This window comes from Myxine glutinosa, chromosome 3 (assembly GCF_964187855.1).
Source record: "Myxine glutinosa chromosome 3, kmMyxGlut1.1, whole genome shotgun sequence".
Classification (NCBI taxonomy): domain Eukaryota; kingdom Metazoa; phylum Chordata; class Myxini; order Myxiniformes; family Myxinidae; genus Myxine; species Myxine glutinosa.
Window position 1 is genome coordinate 60755271 of NC_136263.1, and position 19330 is coordinate 60774600.

The following is a 19330-nucleotide window of genomic DNA, read 5'->3' on the forward strand; positions in this document are numbered from 1 at the left end:
TTTGGTGGATGAGTTGGTTCGGTGACAAGAACAAGCTGATTCGATTTTGGTTCAGGTCCGGTTCCAGATCTGGTCTATCACTGGCATAAAAAAATGTAAACTTTTCAGCCTGGCAGAGGTATATGCTCTACCGAGTGCAGTTCCAGTTCCGTTTGTGTCTGTTAATTGTCTGTTTTCTCCCCATCCCTCCATTGTTGGTTCTTTAAGCTTCTATAAGTCCCAACAATTGTATACTGTATAAAAAGCTATATGGGATGTGCATCCATCAATGCAATGTTATGAAGAAAAACAATGTATTTCCTGAGAATGATCAGTTTATGTCTCCTTTTGTTTGACAAAACCATCAAAAGCATGTTTATAACTCACATGGGCCTGAATGGGACCTGCATGGACAGAAATGGAAGCAGTAACAAGCATCTAATCTTTTCAACAGGAATGTTGCCCACTGTGGAGCGGAGATGGCACTCCGTGTGGAGAGGCCACAGGACGGGGATTGTGTCGCGACATCCAAATATCCCAAGCACCGTACGGACCGGACCAGAGTTTGGATGAGAATGATGTGCGGACTCGCTGGCCTCGAGCCTTTTACAATCGCACGTGCACATGCACGGGGAATTTCTATGGTCCCGATTGTGGGGAATGCTGGTGCAGTCTACGTTCATTCCTTCCTTCATTTTATTCATTCTGAATATAATAATTAATAATCCTTTATCAGGACAGAAAATGTTTCCTTGAAATGCCTTATGGAGTTGGCAAAATGTTTGTAGTGCCTCATAAATATAACATATATTTATTTGTGCATTACTTAGCCTCCCAAATTTGGCTTTTTGTTGGAGAGAGTCAAGGACCTTGAGCTTTTAATGGTAGAAATAGGCCGTGGCCCAGAATTTCTAGCACATCTGATTAATAAATAAATTAAGGTACCTTGATATTGATGCAAAGCTTTATGATTTTTTTCTATACTCAGTCGAGACTCGTGTAAGAGCTAGCATCTATCTATAATTCCAGTAATCTCTGTGTGTATGTATGTATGTATGTATGTATGTATGTATGTATGTATGTATGCATGTCTGTGACCGCTGTTTCTCGACAACCACGGGTCCGATATACTTTAAACTTGCCAGGTATATTGCTGGGGACCCGAGGATGTGCCTTTTCAAGGTTTCATATTAATCGGACAAGTAGTTACCGAGCTATATCCAAAAAACGATTCAACCAATCAGAGAGCAGCGAGCTATCACGTGTGCCGAACGTGGCGAACAGACTCTGCCTCGGACGGCACATTTGAGAGCGTATTCATTTATTTCACGTTGGAAAACTATGTTGCCGTTAAACTATGTTTTAAAACTAAATAAAACTAATTTGCGATTCATCGTAACTGCGATTTGCGACCTTCCGGACAGTGAAGACTTCACTTCCGGCAGCCAATCACAGAACGCGTTGTTGCGAGCCGAGCCGAGCGCGTGCGCCATTACGGTTCGTAATTCGATTTCTTCCGGAGAAAATAATAATTTCTCGATTTCTTATGCGCATTATTTCTCCCAGAGCGAAGGGCGGAAGCGAAGAGCGTTGTTTTTTTTGTTTACGGGCGTACGGGCGTACGGGCGGGGTAGAGCGTACGGGTAGCGTTTTTTTTTTTTTTTGGCAAGGAACGGGCACCCACGTACGGGCATGCCCTAGTAAATATAAAGTAAACAAGCATTCTGAGTATTGCACTGCAATACATGTCCCCTACCGGCAGTTTGTCGTCCGGAAAACTGTTGGGGAAATTACCAAAGTTCAAAGTGCCATAACTTTGTCAAAATTGATCGAAACGTCGTGAAGTTCGAACTAGATCTGTAACTTATCATGAGGAAACCATGTACCAAGTTTTAAATCATTAGCATTAAGAGTTTAGAAAAAAAAGTCCGGAAAACTGTTCTTTGCGTGACGGACTGACAGACTGACAGACAGAGGGACGGAGTGCAAACCTATAGTCCCCTCCGGTGTACACCGGTAGCGGACGAATAAATGAACAACTTTCCCACGTTTTCTTTGCACATCAATTAGCTGTTTGCTCCCAAAATAATCACTACATGGAGTCAGTATTTCGACATTCGCCAAAATAAATGTCGCCAGCAGAGTCAGACAGATGGCCAATCAGATCAGTGGATTTTCCAATATGGCTGTGCTCATGAAGTGTCTATGTAATCCCTGTGGAAAATGGTATAGTCCAGCATTGGATACCTTCCTGTGATAGACGCAAGTCTCACAAATATGTCTACTGTGTACAATCATGTTGCGCTTTGTCACCATCACCGACATTTTTGAGCTGAAGCTATTGTTGTGGGGCCGGATCAAGCAAACTACTAAAAGGAAGAGAGATTAGTGCTGGTGTGGCCTCCCCCAGATTACAGATCATCTTGTGCTAGACTACCCCATACATCTCCTAGAGGGAGGATAGCAAGAACTGAAGCACCTGGTCACAAAGGCCCAAGGCTGGCTGAAACAGCTGACTTCATGTCGGAGACCAACAACTCAGGGACATGCCTCATGAAAGAAGAAAAATGAAGAAGTTATGGAACGTTTTTATGCCTCCGCCCCCGAAGGTGGCCGGAGGCCCGGAGGCATTATGTTTTTGGGTTGTCTGTCCGTCCTTCCGTTCGTCCGTCCTTACGGGCTAAACCTCGTTTTTCTCAGCAACCACATGTCCGATTAAGATGAAACGTTCAGGGTAGGAGTGACACCCATGCAAAATGGTTACGTGGTATGGCAGCCATCTTGGAATAAACGCGAATAATTTAAAAAATTATTTCTCGGAAACCGCTGAATGGAAAAATCCGAAACTTGGCACATTGTCGAGTACTCCCAAAACAAAAGCATGATAATGATGACATCATAGGTGATTCTGGTATACCAGCCAAAAATGTTTTAATGGAATTCCTTAGCCTAAAAATCTGAAATTGCATGCACATGATCTATGGCACATTTGTATTGAAATATTAAATTTATGACATAATAGGTCACATGGTTTGGCAGCCATATTGGATTTAACCTAAAACCTTATAATAACATCTACTCCCAAACCACCAAATCAATTGACTTGAAACTTTACGTGTGTCATTGACTAGGTATGGCGATTAAAAGATGATCACGAAAACATCATTGGTCACATGGTGTGGCAGCCATATTGGATTGAAGGAAAATCTTAAATAATTATATCTCTGAAAGCGCTTACCCGATCGATGCAAAATTTTTATAAACATCATCTAGCACGACTGTTGCATATATTTTGAAAATAATGGCATCATAGGTCATGTGGTTTGGCAGCCATCTTGGATAGAAAAATGAACCTTATCAACACGATCAACACGAAACTTCACAAACGTGATCCTCTACCCATACATATGCTGTGTGTACATTTTTCATGTTATATGTCATGTGGTGTGGCAGCCATATTAGCTTGAAAGCCAATATTTCAAAAAATCCCTTCTCTGAACATTCTGAGTATTCTGAGTTGCGTTCTGAGTATTCTGAGTATTGCGCTGCAATACATGTCCCCTACCGGCAGTCTGTCGTCTGGAAAACCGCAAGGTCGCTCCTTGGAGCAGCCTGCACGTATTGCACTATGTGTGAATTATATAATTACCAACTCACGGTCTGAGGTAACTCGGCTAAAAAATTATCCAATTTGCACCAAATAAAGTTTATGAATGGTTGCACAGACCCCCACTTCTCACTAAAAGTGGAAACAGAATGTAAATTGTAGTTAAAACAAGGAATATTAACAGCTTTGACTTACCGCACTCCAAATTATAGTCCAGAAAACTGTTGGGGAAATTACCAAAGTTCAAAAGTGCCATAACTTTGTCAAAAATGATCGAAACGTCGTGAAGTTCGAACTTGATCTGTAACCTATCATGAGGAAACCATGTACCAAGTTTGAAATCATTAGCATTAAGAGTTTAGGAAAAATGTCCGGAAAGCTGTGCTTTGCGTGACGGACCGACAGACTGACAGACAGAGGGACGGAGTGCAAACCTATAGTCCCCTACGGTGTACACCGGTAGGGGACTAATAAGGGATTTTGGGGAAGAATGATGTCTAGGTAAGGACACAAGTGATGGACAGGATTCTCGACGGGGTAGGGATGGTGGAAGCAAAAATGTAAATGGCGTCTTCCGTCATCGAGCCGGCAACCTGGGAGCATCAATTCAGATTTATTGCCACATCTGATGCAATTTAAATGCTCTAATGGTGGCGAGTTGCTCCATTTGAAACAGTTTGTTCCATATATGTAGCTTTTTGATGCCTCGAGTCCATAATATAATTTGTATTGTGTCAAAGCCAGTGACCAATTACAAATTAACAACAGGATAATAAGGTTGGTGGTCTTCACACTCTTGAATCTTCTACATGAGCTACTCAACCTGCTCTATCAATCAAAGCTATCGTGTGTCACGTGCTCATCATCTAACCCACACTCCATAATTCCTTCCCAAGTACAAAGGATGAGAATGATCCACCCACTCACAAAGGATGAGAATTCCCAAGTACAAAGGATGAGAACGCGCAGATCCATCGTCCATCATTTCCTCTATAATGTGAGCTAAGTATTAGCATCTGCTGACGTTGAACGTGCTTTAAAGTAGTGTGATGTTCTTGGCAGGTTTGGTTGGGAGGATCCTTCATGCTTGAAGCGACGGGAGCTGACGCGTCGAAATGTGCTCTCTTTGTCAGCGATGGATCGTTCTCGTCTCATGGCTTACATCAACCTTGCCAAGGTGTGCTCACTGTGATGTCCTTTGATCTGTCTTATTTTAGAAAACTCATGCAAAAGGAGTTTTGTTCTTTATCACCTCCGCCACCGAAGGTGGATGGAGGTCATGTTTTCACCCCTGTCTGTTTGTCTGCTTGTCTGTTTTTGAACACGATATCTCAAAAGGTTGTGGATGGATACGGAAGAAATTTGGTGGAGAGGTTGAGTATTTGACAAGGACAAAATTATTAGATTTTGGTGCCGGATCCGGATCTGAATCTGAGAATTTTTTTTAGTGATTCTTCACCATTGAGAGACAAGGTAAAAAAAACGATGTATAGCAGGATATCTCAAAAAGTTGTGGATGGATTTGGACGAAGCTTGTTGGACAGGTTGTGTGTGTGACAAGGAAGACAACAACAACACAACATGCATTTTAAAGGCCATTTTCCCTGCTAGAGCGGGGGTTAGCCTTGCGGTCCCCATGACAATCTTCTCCATTTTGCCCTATTTTCTGCATCTCTCCTTGTTAACCCCCTTGCCCGCATTTCTTCTTCCACCATCTTTAGCCAAGTCTTTTTCGGTCTTCCCCGTCCTCTGCTTCCTTCTACATTCATTTCCATCACTCTTCTCAACCAGTCACTTTCATCCTTCCTCAACACATGACCAAACCATCTCAACCTGTTCCTCTTCACAGCATCAATCACAGGCTCTATTCCCATCATCTTTCGCAATTCATCATTTGTCTTCCTCTCTCTCAACGATACTCCACACATCCACCGAACCATTCGCATTTCCACCCTTTCCAACCTTCGTTGCTGCTCTACGTTCATTACCCATGTCTCGCTCCCATAAATCATAACACTTCTCACACATGCAGCATACACCTTTCCCTTCAGCTTCAACGACACTCCCCTCATCATCAGCACGCTACCCAGTTCCCGAAACTTCTTCCATGCACATCTCACTCGAGCAACCGTTGCCGAGTCTGATCCACCTTCTCCATTCAGCATGTCTCCGAGGTAGCAAAATGTTTTCACACCTTCCAGCTTCACGCCGTCTCCAAGATCCAACTCAACATTTCCTCCATCTGCAGCTCCCTCTGTGCACACCTTACATTTGAATGTAGCTGCCACACTGGTTAATGACCCTCTCAGACCACTACATTTTTGATGAACCCACTCAGCGCACATTGTACATTGAATGGAGTTCACTCCGACACCCTTCCTACACACAGCACAGGGCCACTTCCCAGTTCTTTCAACCTCACCACATGCTTTACCACTTGCCATCACCTTCGTCTTTCCGATATTCACCTTCAGACCTTTTGTCTCCATACATTCCTTCCACGTGTTCATCTTTTCCTTCAGTCCATCCATACTTACCGCAATCAACACCAGATCATCTGCATACAACTCCCACGGTAAACCCTCCTTTATGTTCTGAGCCAGCACCTCCATCACAGCTACAAATAGTAGTGGACTTAGTACCGACCCCTGATGCACTCCCACCTTCACCTCAAACTCACCACTGTTCCCGTCCTTCGTCCTTACAGCTGTGCGCGCTCTTTTGTACATTGCCATCACTACTCTGATCAACCATTCCTCCACTCCTAACTTCCTCAATGCCCATGTCAATACTTTGCGTGGTACCCTATCGAATGCTTTCTCCAGATCAACAAACCCAAGAAACAACTTCTTCCTCTTCTCCATGTACTTCTCCTGCAACTGCCTCACAATGAAAAGCGCGTCTGTCGTTCCTCTTCCTGGCATGAATCCAAACTGCATTTCATCGATCTTCACTTTCTTCCTTATCCTCCTCTCCAACACCCTTTCCAATACCTTCATTCCATGCTCCAATAACTTTATCGCTCGGTACGAGCCACACTCCAGAGGGTCACCTTTCCCCTTGTATAGAGGGATGAGGGTACTCAGTTCCCAATCCACTGGAATGCGGCCTTCTTTCACCACCAGATTACAGATCTCTGTCATTCTCTTCACACCCCAACTTCCTGCTGCCTTCAACATATCTCCCACAACTCCCGTCGGCCCTCCCGCTTTTCTACCCTTCATTGCTTTTATCCTACGGTTTTGGTTTTATTGCTTTTATCGCTTCCTCAACTTCCTTCTCAGTTATCTTCTCTGCCGGTCCTAAAACAGGGTTACTCTCTATGTTGCCATCCCATTCATTCTCTGTATTCAACAGCATTTCCATATATCTTTTCCATCTTCCTTTAATTCCATCTGGGTCGACAACGATTTGTCCCACTTCATCCTTCAAGCAACTCACCCCCATCACATCACACCTCTCTTTCGCTATCTGCTTTGCAATCCTGAATACTGCTTTCTGACCCTCTTCCGAATCCAAGCGTTCTCCGAACATTTTCCTACATGCCTCCTGCGCCTTTGCTACCTCTTTCTTTGCAGCCTTCTTGGCTGCCTTATAACTTTCATGCTCTGCTGTTTCTGCTCCCGTACCCTTCACCTTCTGCCACTCCTTAAACTTCTTCCTCTTCTCATCAATCCTCTTTCCAACTTCATCATCCCACCACCATGTTTCCGAGTGCCTCGGTGGTCCTTTTGTCCATCCACATACCTCACCAACGGCTCCCAACAGGCAAGCTTTCATTGACATCCAACCACTTTCAAGCTCAACCACATCATCCTCGACCCTACTCAGCCTCTCTTTTAATGCCTCCCTTACTGTCACCTCTTTCAACCTCCACACCTTCATTCTCGGTTGGTACTTCACCCGCCGAGCTCTCCTCGCACCTTTCACCCTTACGTCGCAGACAACCAAGTGGTGCTGTGAAACAGCCTCCTCCCCCGGGATCACCTTTGTGTCCCGGAGGTGCCCCCTATCTCGCCTACGCACTATCAGGTAGTCAACGGTTGTCGTCGACCCACCTGACGTGTATGTAACAAGCTTATTATCCTCTTTCTGGAACTGAGTATTACAAATCAACAAATCAGCTCCATCAGCAAACTCCAAAATCCTTTCACCTTCTCCATTTCACACCATATCCGTAACCCCCATGAACTCCGTCAAAACCATCCATACTCCTTCCCACATGTCCATTTAGGTCTCCTCCTACCACAACAACTTCCTCATCTTTCACGTTTTCCATCAGCTTCTCTATCGCACACCAGAACTTGTCCTTTTCTTCATCGCTTCGACCAACCTGCGGAGCATATCCCGAGATGACGTTCACCAAGAGCTTTCCGATCATCATTTTCACCATCATCAACCTATCACTCACTCTCGTCACACTCACCGCACTGTCTACAAACTCCTCAGAAAACAGGACACCAACACCATTCACGCCCTCCGGGCACCCTTGCCACACAAACTTGTATTTCTGTCCCTTCCTACCCTTCACCATTCTCACACCACTTCCCTTCCATCTCGTCTCTTGCACACAACATATGTCCACTCTTCTTCTGACCAATACTTCCACCACTTCTCCTGATCTCCCTGTCATTGTCCCTACATTCCATGTCCCAAACCTCAGAAACCGATCTCCACTTCGGGCTGTACCCTGCCCATATGTAGTTGTAATTGTCATGGTTCCCTTTTTGAGGCAATGTTTTTTTTTTATGGCCGGATGCCCTTCCTGACGCCAACCCTCTTAGTCGTCTCTTACGACACGCAGGGATACGGTGTACCTATTCTTATCCAGGGTACACACCGGGAAACGTTTAAAACATGGAAATTCTGGGGGGGGGGGTGGGGTGGTGGTGTCAAGGGAAAGATAAAATGAAAATAAACCCCTTCAGCCGGCCGGCACTTAGCTTGGCGTCCCAAAGAGTACTTTCAGGAGCTTGGCGGCTGTTGAAACTGGGGTAGCCACTCATGCGGGAAGTGGTCCAAAATGGCGGTGTAGAACTCCGCGCGTCGAAAACACAACAAGCGTGAGGCGAGCAGATTAGACGGCCTCCTTTCGATTCTCACACACACACACACACACACACACACACACACACACACACACACACACACACACACACACACACACACACACACACACACACACACGCACACGGACGGACACGATCAAATGCATTACTCCCTGGCGGGAGTAATTAAACTTTCTATCACTGAACTTGTACCTTCATAGGTTTGGACCAACACCAAGTGTACACAGATGATGTACATCTCTTTCTCACCCAATATCTGTGTATCTGTCTCACCCAATATGTGCAGATGATTCCACAGGGCCTGACTATGCTCACGAGGGAGCAGGCTTCCTGCCTTGGCACCGCCTTTTCTTGTTATCCTGGGAACGTGCACTGCAACGTGTGTCTGGTGATTTGACCTTATCCTTGCCATACTGGGACTGGCGAGATGCAGAAAATTGCCAAGTGTGCACAGATGATCTTTTCGGAGCTTATAGACTGAGTGAATCGGGTTCAATTAGCTCTGGCTCCATTTTTGCTGCTTGGCAGGTGAGGTGATGAATGAAGGGCAGTAGATAAATGCCTCCTGCACCATTAAGATCTATGCTTTACAGGAAGTACACTATTCTGTGTGTTATACGTCTGTGTATCTTGGGTGAGTATTCATGTCATGTAATATTTCTTAATTAACTTCTTTATGACAAATGTTACTCATTTATATGTTTTGATCATTCTGTAGCTTAAAATTAAAATGTGATGTATCGTGATGTATCCATGAGACAGGCAGACAGAAAGAGAGAGAGAGAGAGAGAGAGAGAGAGAGAGAGAGAGAGAGAGAGAGAGAGACAGAGAGAGAGAGACAGAGAGAGAGAGACAGAGAGAGAGAGACAGAGACAGAGACAGAGAGACAGAGAGAGAGAGAGAGAGAGAGAGAGAGACAGAAAAAGAAAGAGAGAGAGAGAGAGAGAGAGAGGCAGACAAACAGACAGATGAAGGCTGAGGTTAAAATGACTCTTTTCATCCCCATACCCACTGGTTTGTCCAGATCACTTGCACACGGGATGCCGAGTATGCATCACAGGGCATGTTCTGTGCAGGGAAAGGTGAAGGTCCATTGGAGTGAAGACCTGGCAATCATGATCGGTTCCACAGCCTACGGCTTCCGAGTTCACAGGATGTAAATTACTGTCTCAACATGCCCGAATATGACGTGTTTCCATTTGACAGGCATGCCAATGGCAGCTTCCGGAACTTACTCGAAGGTATCATTGCAGTCTTTTGTTAATGGCAGTTCTTTTAATTCACATGTAATAAAACACTGTTAGGTTTGTGGGGTAGGTGAAGAAATAACTTAGGAAATTCAGGAATGTATAGTTTAGCATGGACCGTGTGACGCGTAGAAAGCCCATTTCGATGTACAGTACATAAGTAGGCCGACTGTGCGGGTAAGAGCGTTTGAATGTTGCCATAAGGAGGGTGGCTTTTGTGTTAACTAGTTCTAGGGCGTAAGATTAATAAATCCCAGTGTGTAATTTGCCCCTGTGATTTTTCCCTAATGTTCTTATAAAATTCACTTGGCCAGCCATGCATTCGGCACATTGCCACAACCACACAGACAAGCCCGACAGAAATCGGCACATTTGCCAATCGGCAAGTAAACCCCGACGTCATCCGAACATTCCCAAACAGAGATTAGACTCCACCCCCCGACAACTCGTGACGGAGAGGCCACGCCTCGACCTTCGTCATTGGGCGTCAAGCAAGGCCGTGAGGCCCCGCCCCGAAGACGACGATTGATCGTGGCCATGGACTGATGTAATGGGACGTCAGGATTGGTCGTATGACGTCAGAGAGCTGGAAGGTTCCAGAAGAGGAAGAATCTATAATCTGGCTGTCTCATTCTGGCTCTCGGCTCGTGTGGGCGCTGTCGTCTCGGGTGCGCTGGTGAGGAGATGTGTCGAGGCTTTGGGACTTTTGCAACATTGGGGGAGGGGGTGTTGGTTGACGGTGGTGCTCTTCGGAGACGGAGGAGGTCACGATCAAAACAAAGAAGGATCCTGCCTGCTTGCCTCACGCCTGCGGCTGGCTACGGGCACAATTCCACGCCATCTTGTGCGCTTACCGCGCGGTGACTCTGGTTCGACGACCAGCAAGTCCTACCAGCCATTTGGGGATGCAAAGCTGAGTGCCGGCCGCAAATCACATTTTATTTTCTTTATCTTTCCCTGTGTCTGTAATGGAGTCCATGGGGAGGGTCCCTAGGGCCCTAAGCAAGATAGGGATGATGTTGGTTTAGAGAGTAGCTAACAGTATTGCCATCACATGACAATCCCTACATCACTGCCTCCAGACTATTGTCTAGGCCCTCGGGCTAGGCCTAGCTAGAAGTATTAGAAGCTCCTATATTTCATTTCTGCATCAGTATAAGAAGCTCATATAATTTCAGGGACTTCTTGCAGCTTCAGTTGTCTTTCCTACTTTTCTTTTTTATCAACTTAGAGTAACCAATCACAAATGGAGATAATTATAGAATGCTGTTATTAGAGATGTTCATGCAGTTTATAAGAAGTTGGTGATCATGTACTGATTTTATAAGAAGTTGGTGATCATGTACTGATATTATAACATTGTACTGAGGCTGCTAATTTGTAGTCTCAGTATGTGCCTACACTACAGGAGTAATCAAGTACTGGTGTAACCAGTGGAGTGTTTGTAGAAGCTTGAAGCAATAACTGATTAAGTGTAAATGAGGCAGTGATGTAGGGATTGTTATGTGATGGCAATACTGTTAGCTACTCTCTAAACCAGTGGTTCTTAACCTGGGGGTCAAGACGTATGCGCATACGAGAACAAAATACTGTGTGTGGTATGCACCTTTGTTAGGTTCCTAAAAATGGGCTCAACAAATTGATGTTATTTACGACCGCTTCATGACCCCCGGAAAACCCCAAACGCACCGCGTTGCGCACCGCTGCTAAACCAACATCATCCCTATCTTGTTTAGAACCTTTTTTAGACTGGTTTGTCATCCCTACATCGCCTTTTTGATTTAGCATACATTTTTTTATTCACTTGTTGTAATATTGGTTGGCGTGGCCTCGGCTTTAAGCCTAAATTTTATTATTTTTTAATGCTTTTATTTTCAATAGGGAGATTAAACAGACTATTTTTTCAGCCTGAAAAAGTGAGATCAATTATCAGAAGGTTGTTGCATGGTGTCATGATGTAATATAGTGTGACAGAGTCATAAATTGATACAGACCTACCGTCAGTACCGGTATTGGGATACTCGTTATGTCATCACTCCCAAAAAAGCCATATTAATTTCCAATCACATCACTCCCAAACAAGCCAAAAAAGAGTGACATTTCATATTAATTCAAATGGTGGAAAGGGGTCTGATTTATCTGCCTTAAACTTCAAACTATTTTATTCACAAAGCAATAGTACAATAAATGCTTGAAAAATACATATTACGATACCCATTCAATACAGGACTTTGGAAATGACATATGAATGCTAAATGAGGCCTTTTGCGCATGTGCTGTGTGTGGTTACACTGACTTGTTTCTGCTCGCTGGGCACTTTTAACCTTTCGTTGCTAATGCAAAATCTGTGATTGAAATTGTCTTTTAAACATAATTTTCACCATTCAGACGAAAGAGTGGCAATTTCTCGTATGGTTAATCATAATTGTTCTGTTCCTGAATGCAAATCAGACTCACGGAAATATGATAAATATCCGTGGATGAGAATTGATGGGTACCTATCATTTCCTGTTTGTTAGTACAAGTTAGCATCGGCCGTGGATATAACACACATACACATATGGACGGATGCTTCTCGTTTTAGGATAAGATGCAAAAATCGAGTATAATTTACCTTGTGGCCCTGGAACCAATATAAACAATGTTGTGGAAAACCAATCAGGTCCACACAACTTTAGTCCAATGGTTGGTTTAATTGCATTTAGATCATCACATTATTCCTGTAAAGTAGAAATACACAATAAGTATATGATGCAACATCTCATGGGTCCAGTCATATCATTCAATGCAAGCAAGCTAGATATTCTATACATGCGTACCGTTAGCGAGGCTACCGATGTAACATGTCACAAGGGAGAAGTCTCGGAGCACCGTCGCAGCAGCGGGTCTTATAGTCACGCCTCTAGCGGTGACAGCGGTGACAACGAGCAGCGAGCATCACCCCCGGGTTCAGTACGAATACGATTTCACTACATTCTCCCCCTGTCAGAATTATACGGCCGCGTGGCTAAAAGCGAGTGAGCGTCAGCGCGACTAGGGAGCGGAGTATCAGTCGACCCAACCGTATCGGGCCGGGCGGCGAATTTCTCTGCCAGCACGCGTCCGAAATTCCCCGGGTACGGCATCACGTATCCTTGCGTCCCCGGCGTCAGAGGCGCCAACAGGGTCGGGTGACGAAGGGGGTAACCCCAAGTCGTCGGGCCCGGGTAGTCCCGAAGAGGGGAGGGTCGGTGGACTGTCGGCGATGGGAGCGTCGGGAGAGGCCATAGTCTCATAGATGGGTTCGATCGGGTCGTCCGATTCCCTACTAAGGTCGTCGACCCCGCAAGGGGCAAGGTGACGAACGGAGACAGTAGTCTCACGGCCATCAGACGTCATCACACGAGCATGCTCAGGATTAGCCTGGAGAATCTGCACTTTGTCCACTAGGGGGTCGTACTTGCTCGCGCGAACCGCCCGTTTCAGGTAGGCCGGCCCGGGCCCAGCGAGCCAACTGGGCAACGACCGTATACACCCCGAGCTCCTGGGGTGGTGGAAAAGTCGCTCGTGGGGAGTTTGGTTGGTTGCCGTACTCAGGAGAGCCCTGATCGAGTTCAACGCCGCAGGTAGCGACCAAGCCCATTTATCGAGGCCCCGGCCGAGGGTCCGGAGGTGGAGCATGACGGCCCTCCAGATAATCCCGTTGAAGCGTTCGATCTGCCCATTAGCCTGGGGTCTGTACGGCGTGGTGTAACTAGACGCAATGTTATTTTGGAGCAGATAGCTGCGCACCTCCTGAGACAAGAAGACCGCACCCCGGTCGGTATGGACATAGGCCGGGTAACCGAACATTGAGAACAAGTTCTGTAAGCATCGCATCACCGTGGCAGCAGTCATGTCCGCGCACGTATAAGCAAAGGGGAATCGCGAGTACTCATCAACGATACTGAGCAGATAGCGAGAGCCGCTCGACACCGGCAAGGGGCCCTTGAAATCCATCGCCAAGCGTTCCCACGGGCGTGTAGCCTTCACCAGAGTCCCCATGGGAGGGTTATAGAAACGCGGTTTGATTTCCGCGCAGATAGCGCAGTCGCGACAGATACGGCGGATATCGTCAATCGAGTAAGGGAGATTCCCACTCCGCACGAAATGAGCGAAACGCGTTACGCCGGGATGGCCCGCAGTGGCATGCAGCACCCGTAGGCCCTCCAAAGAGGTGATACCAGCACATGTAGCCGGGCGTGATAAGGCATCGGCGGCCTGGTTATCCTTCCCCGGGCGATATTTGATGGTGTAACAGAAGTCGGCGAGTTCGATACGCCAGCGAGTGATTTTCTCGTTCTTAATGCGCTGGGCGTGTAAGGTGTCGTACATGAACGCAACGCTTTGCTGGTCCGTGATGATTTGGAAGCTCCGCCCGAGTAGGTACGGGCGCCATCGCCGAATAGACTCGACGATCGCATACGCTTCCTTTTCAACGGACGAGTGCCTCCGCTCAGCGGTGGTAAGAGTCCGTGAGAAGAAAGCCACGGGACGCCCCCCTTGGGAGAGGGTCGCCGCGATGGCCTGATCCGAGGCGTCACTTTCGAGGACGAACGAGCCGCTCTCGTCGATGGTCGCCACGGCGGCTCGGGCGATGTCAGTCTTAAGGCCTTCAAAGGCCGTCAATGCGGCCGAACTCAGGGGAAAGGTGTCGCAGGCCACAAGGGGGCGAAGTTTCGCGGAGAAACTTTGCACCCATTTGGAGTAATGGGCGAACAGCCCAAGGGCGCGCTTCAGGGACGCCCGATCGCAGGGAGGGGCCATGTCGAGCAACGGTCGCAGACGCTCCTTATCCGGAGAGACAGAGCCATGGGTCACGGTGTACCCCAGAAGATCTATCGTGCGTAGGGAGTAACGGCACTTATCCTCGTTCATAGTTAAGTGATATCGCTGCGCGACCTCAAGGAAGCGCTTCAGATTAGCATCATGGTGCCCTTGGTCATATCCACAAACCGTAAGGTTATCGAGGTAGACGAAAACATCGGTTAAGTGCTCCCGCGCAACGAGGTCATCCATGGCCCTCTGGAAACAAGCGACCCCGTTCGTTACCCCAAAAGGCAATCGCGTAAATTGGTACAACCGCTGCCCCGACTCGAAAGCGGTATAGATACGATCCGCCCTAGAGATAGGGATCTGGTGGTACGCACTACGGAGATCGAGAGTGCTATAGACCGAATACTGGGACACCTGTTGCACTAGCGCGTCCATCCCCGGAAGGGGGTAGGCATCCAGCTGTGTAAAGCGGTTAATCGTTTGGGAATAGTCGATTACCATGCGTTTGCGATGGGCCTCGCTGCGCACCACCAAGACCTGGGCGCGCCACGGCGACCTACTAGGTTCTATGATGCCGTCTTTCAAGAGCTGAGCCGTTTCGTCCGCAATGAATTGCATGTCCGCGCGAGAGTAGCGTCGTGATTTTACCGCGACAGGGGTGCAGTCGGAGGTTAGATTGGGGAACAGCGAAAGCGGCTGGACGTCCATTTGCGCTAGGGCGCACACCGCTAGCGCGTCGTCCGCCCCCACAACAAGAGTGTCAGGCCCACCAAACTCCATTACCAGACGTCCATGCAGCTTAAGAAAATCGTGTCCTAACAGAATATCAGCACATAATGCGGGTAAAACCATAAGGTGTACATCAGGGAAAACCCGTCCCTTTAGCACGAGTTTCAATCGGCATTCCCCCTTCGTGCTGAGCCGAAGTCCCTGGGAAGCCATGAAGATCCTTCTCGTAGACCGCCAGATCCGCCATCCATGCCTGAGCACAAGTCGCTGGTCGATAAAACTATCCGTAGATCCTGTATCCACCAAGGCCCGAACACAATGGCCCTCAACCATAAGGGGAATAAGGGCTTGAGCCAGGCCAGACGAGGCTGCTGGGAGCGGGACTGAGCCCCCCGAATGGGTCGGACCAGCCTCGCGGGTGGATCCTACACCAGCAGCAGTTTTGCGGTCGTGGCCGGAGTCTGCGTTGACCATGGGGAATCCATTATCGTCACCAGAGGGCTTTCCCCAGCATTCCGGTGTTTCGCGATTCAAAATCCGACAATTCTGACGAGAAAAGGCCTCCGTAGTATTTGACACTGCCTTTTGACACTTATGGCAGAAAAAGGCTTCCGTAGTATCCGAAATCGCCTTTTGACATTTTTGGCCGCTTTGACAAAAGGCTTCCGTAGTATTCGAAATCGCCTTTTGACATTTGTGGTCGCTTTGACAAAAGGCTTCCGTAGTATTCGAAATCGCCTTTTGACATTTTTGGTCGCTTTGACGAAAGGCCTCCGTAGTATTTGAAAGCTGCCTTAACTCTTTTGTCGGGGCGGGGGCCGCTGTTAGCTCACGGACGACCCGAGGAGTACGAGGGGCTTGGCGAAGTTTGGCCAAGGACACGGCCTTTGTGCCCGATGGAGAATGAGACGGTGGTGGCTGTCCGGTGGCGCCCGCCAAGGACGTCTGAGCGCCCAGGGGGCCGCAGAGAGGGGCCCTCCCCTTCGAAGTCGGGTAAGGCGCCGGGTGTCGGGCTTGGCTTGCGGGCTCCGCTATTAGCCCATTCAAGGTCGCTGCGCCCGCGCGGCCGCGGCTGCGCGAGTCAATGTTCCGCGAGCCGCGTGCCGTTTTCCTGCACACTTTTGCGTAATGTCCCTTTAGCGAGCACAAATGGCATATAGAGTCACGTGCCGGACACACGACTCGGGCATGACGAGGCCCTCCACAGAAAAAGCATGCGGCCCCGCGCAAGGCCTTGGGTCTGCTGGTCATAACGGCAGCCGTTAGGGCTGGGTCATCCTCCGGAGCATCCCGGAGTTCAGCGAGCGGATCCGCGTCCTCGGCGGTGGCACTCTCCGGCCGGGCGTGTAGTGTGGTGCCCGCCAAAAGGCGCGTGCGGTCGTAGGTGTGCGATTGCATCCGCGCTTCGGTGTAAACCGTCGTTTGCTCGAGTGCCGTAGTGAAGGTCAGGTCGGTCTTCTCCAAGAGTTTGAGCCTTAGTTCCTGGGAGGAGACCCCAGCAATGAAGGCATCTAAAAGACGATCATCCTGAGCCTGCGCGGGCGTCCGTGGCTCCCTGACGCTGTCCAGCAAAAGCTGCCGGAGCTCCTGGGCATAGTGGTCCATTGCCTCGTTGGGTTGCTGACGTCGCGTTTGCAACAAATAGCGTGCGTACACCGGGGTTTTCTCCTTTATGTAAAGCCGTTTAAGCTCGGCGATGGAGAGGTCGTACGTCGCGCATTGAGCGATAGCGTTGTACACCCGGTAGTCGATTTTTGCGTGGAGTGTGGCTAGCTTCGCGGCAGCCGTCGGTGCAGTCTCAGGCTCATCAAAAAGATTCTGCAGTTGTCGGAGCCAGTGCTTCAGCTGCAGGCCTCCATCCGCGGCTTGCGGATCGGCGCTGAAGATGGACACCGTAAGCGTCTTGTTGCCAGCCATGGATCTTAAATGCAATTAAGTGTTGTGGAAAACCAATCAGGTCCACACAACTTTAGTCCAATGGTTGGTTTAATTGCATTTAGATCATCACATTATTCCTGTAAAGTAGAAATACACAATAAGTATATGATGCAACATCTCATGGGTCCAGTCATATCATTCAATGCAAGCAAGCTAGATATTCTATACATGCGTACCGTTAGCGAGGCTACCGATGTAACATGTCACAAGGGAGAAGTCTCGGAGCACCGTCGCAGCAGCGGGTCTTATAGTCACGCCTCTAGCGGTGACAGCGGTGACAACGAGCAGCGAGCATCACCCCCAGGTTCAGTACGAATACGATTTCACTACAAACAAGCTCACCACTAAATATATATATATACTGTATATATATATATATATATATATATATATATATATATATATATATATTTATATATATATATATATATATATATATATATATATATATATATATATATATATATATATGTAGCACTGGTATGGTTCACCAGAGACTTGGGTTCGATTCCAGATATGGGCATGTGATTTTCGAGCATATTTTATATATTGTTGCGGACGCGGTTAAGATGTTAATTTGACCGAGCGGTTGGTATGACCGCGACCGAACAGTTATTCCCCGACTAGAACCCGATTCCACCCAAACTTTGGCCGTATCGCACCGCGGCTGCCCAATCTGGAAAACTCTAAAACGACCGAATGCAAAGAGGAAAAGGAATAAGACGAGAAGACGGACAGAAGAGTAATTGGATTTATTATTTACACATATAAGTAGGAAGCAAGCAGTCACGTTTATTTACAGGAACATGAGACGCAGGTGACACAGTGCAATCTTTAGCTTATACAGACTTATTGTTACTACCCAGGACAGCACGAACAAAACAAACTCACGTACGCAAATGGATGGAAAATGCAGGCAGGAATGACAGGAGGTGGGTGGCTGGAGGAAGGCCCGGAGCTGGCTGGAGTTTGATCCCGCACGGGACGTCGGGCTGGACCTCGACGGCCGCCGATGCCACCGATCCTGTCGTGTGCGCGGGGTAGCGGGTCGGAGCTGCTTGGTGGAGCCAAGCCAACGCTGCTGGTGGGGGGTCTGGCGTGACGGGTTCTCTCGCGTGACGGGTTCTCTCTCTTACTAACTCCAGGACTCTTTCTCTCTTGCTTAGTCCAACTCTTCCTCACCACCGACAACTCAACGCAACCCCTCCACTCTCCGCAAACACTGACCACCACTGACGACCAACCCAGCTCTGACCAAAAAAACCACACACTCCGCTCTTGTCGTAGCTCATCCCGTCAAAGCTCATCTGCCTTGGACACGCCCTGCCTGCGGGTTATATAGGCCCCGCCCCTCAACCTTCGCGAACCTCCTCGATGTTTCTCTCCACACCCTCTCCAAGTCCAACCCCTTGTTCGTGGTTGGTTGAGTGGGGCTGACTCACTCCTCCCCTCTCTGACGAGGTGGGAACCCGCCTTTCTTCCCCAACCCTGCCTCGTGGTCAATGGCGGATGAAGGGAAAACCGCCCAACATGCAGTTGGCAATGCGAATTGCAATTGACGAAAACGGGGGAATGGAAGTGTTGGGAGTGGGAATGAAGGGAATCTATCTCTTTCACTGGTGCAATGGAGTATTTAAATTAATGGGAGACACAGCCTTACCCTAAAACACATAATAAGATATAACTATTGAACAGGGGTATTCTATGATTGGCTGTGGTGTGGATGCTTTATGGACTAATTATGGGATGCCCTTTGACCTTTACACAGCTCCGGAGGCAGGAGGCGCAGAATAAACAATAATAATAATTCACACAATCAAAAAAATATACAGTCCTCATATCCGCAACACTGCACCCTCCTCCTCTTAGGCACATCCCGGGCCTACAACTTTTATTTAGTGTGACACGTAGGTGTAGTTCCCTCTACTTTTAACCTGACCCTGAGTGCGACAGTTTTAAAACATAAA

The 19330-nt window shown here is 47.7% G+C and overlaps 1 pseudogene; it reads left to right on the forward strand.

Moving 5' to 3' along the window:
• LOC137416130 (tyrosinase-like) overlaps positions 1–19330 on the forward strand; it is a 46453-nt pseudogene that overhangs the window by 11522 nt on the left and 15601 nt on the right.